This window comes from Austrofundulus limnaeus, unplaced genomic scaffold, assembly GCF_001266775.1.
Source record: "Austrofundulus limnaeus strain Quisiro unplaced genomic scaffold, Austrofundulus_limnaeus-1.0 Scaffold233, whole genome shotgun sequence".
NCBI classification, from domain to species: Eukaryota; Metazoa; Chordata; class Actinopteri; order Cyprinodontiformes; family Rivulidae; genus Austrofundulus; species Austrofundulus limnaeus.
In genome coordinates, this window is record NW_013952635.1 from 344,768 (window position 1) to 347,127 (window position 2,360).

General features: G+C 38.3%; 1 protein-coding gene across 1 annotated transcript in view; it reads left to right on the top strand.

Moving 5' to 3' along the window:
* The window catches only part of LOC106525548 (neurexin-2), a gene marked incomplete at its 3' end in the record, with an annotated part of 638,625 nt that overhangs the window by 180,365 nt on the left and 455,900 nt on the right, over nt 1-2,360 (top strand).

Consider the following 2,360-nt stretch of genomic DNA (forward strand, 5'->3'; position numbering starts at 1 on the left):
GCTGTATAATGGTAGGGGAAACACTGCAGATTATCACCACCAATTGTCAGGTTTATTATTTATCACCTATCGCCAAAAGGCAAAGGTAGGAAACTGTTTTCGTCCATGTCTTCATGTGTGGGTTTGTTACTAAAGGCCAATAGATTTTCTTTAACCCTCTAAGGCCCATTGACATGAGACATTAAAGGGCTACTGAGACAAAAATGGCAGCATGCTGAGTGCTCATTTCAACCAGGTTGGACAGGATGGACTTCGAAATCTGCAAAAGTAGTGTTTTTACATTGTTTTTGTTTTTTATTTATTCCCAAATAAAACCAGATTTATGATAAATCATTTTAACCATAATTTTGTGGGCATTTTTTATGCATTTGCTGCACATTCAGTGAAAGTTTTGTGACCAGAAAGTGCTTGAATGCAACATGACACCCATTTTTCCGATTTCATGAAGTGAACCACATTTCCAAAGCAACCAATGAAAAATGTTTGTCTGTATGCTTGAGACGGGATGGGAACTAAGCATAGTTGAGCTGAAAAGTAAAAATATCAAACAAGGCGAGGTAAATAGTTTTTAAGGTGAAAATACAGTATAAGGATAATATAAAGATAAATTCAAAATGAGCCAAAAATTGCTATTTAGACACCAGACCATAGAGGGTTAAATTCCATCTTCAGCTCAGACATCTTTAGAGAAAGTCAAATATTCCATAAGTTGCCACAAATTGTTTAAAACCCTATAATGGGACAAGGCCTTTAAGCGTCTCATAAACCTGATGAATTTATTTGAAATATGCAGAAAAAAATCAGTGGTTGCACAATGATGGATCAATTTTTGGAGTCAGCATGATTCAATATGGCTGCCACAAACAACTGCATAAAACAAATATGCAAAATGACAATAACTGAGTCAAATTTTAAGATGTTTACGGATAGTTTGGCGTCAATTTTAGGGTGTCTACCACAGTCAACTGATCATAGAAAACACAAAATATCTCTAATTCTGCCTATTTTATTATTGAGGTAAAATTTGTTGTGTTAATACCTGAGAGTCATTCAGAAAACATATCTCAAGTGCCTCTTAGTGGGTAAGAGCTTAAAAATACAAGTGAATTTTTGAAGCCAACTGACCTCAAGGTAGCTGCCAATCAAATTTAGCATCATTAATTTTACTTAGTCTGTTTTAGTGTTAAAGCTAAATTTTGATGCAACAGTAGCTGAGACTCATAAAACACTTAAGCCCTCTCTCCATTGTAAAGTCTCACTCTGATTGGTTCATATATGTTCAGTTCTGCTCAAGTGTAGGTGTGTATCCATGGCAGTGTGTCCCTCACACTGTGGCCTTGATCATCATCACACAGCTTGTCCAGTAGTCTGACTTTGTTTGTTTGTTTGTTTGTTTGTTTGTTTGTTTGTTTTTCATGACACTGTTTATAAGTGTGTGTGAAGCCATGAGTAGCCAGTTTGTCCAAAATCTCCTGGTATAACTGCTTGTTTCAGACTGCACCAGCTCAAGCTGTATGAACTAGTTTCCTGCACCTCTCTCTAGGAAAAGTTTTCAGAATTAGTTTGCAAGTTTCTGCCTTGGCTCAATCAATCCACAGGCAGCAGTCTGCTGACGCCAAAATCACTTGTGTGCAATACTCGGCTTCACCTGCCTGGAGTCCCTGCTRAGGTGGATCCAAAAGAACTGTTGGAACTGGAAATGGAGATGCATTTGACCAGCGCTGAATTGATGAGAACTGCTTAAAGACACACCTGCGGAGTTGGGGCTTTATTCTGAGCACTGAGGTCTTGTGATGTTGAGTAAGGTAACTCATAACTATATTTTCAAGGTTTGACTAAAATGACCATGACTTTGTCATTTCTCAACATAAGACGATGTACGTCATGTCACATTCATCTGACTTTTTCCATCAGTGAGGAGGGGGTGAAGGATCGATAAGACACTAACCTCAAGTCTCGCTGTTTAAATCTGCAGCTCCATGTGTTTACAGCTCCAAAACAGAAGTGTAGTTGCTTCGTCTTTTTACTTTTCATTTTCCATCATGTAGAAAGTAACATCCAGCCTGGGTCGCGGAGCGCATCAATCCTAAAGTTACTCAGTCGATACTTTATTTCCAGCTCGTTATTTTGTTCAAAAATAAAAAGCTTCACTGGAGCATCCCGGTCAGAGGCAGGTTCAGATATAAACACTGAACTAAAGAAGCAGGTCAGATAATTATTTAATCGGCTCTGATTAAACAACAACTTCAGATTCAATGCACTAAAATTAGCATCCATGCTAGCTCTGTAAACAAACAAGCCGGCTGATGAGACAGCACTTCTTTACTGCGCATGCGTGTCACATCAGTGCTGTGTAGTGT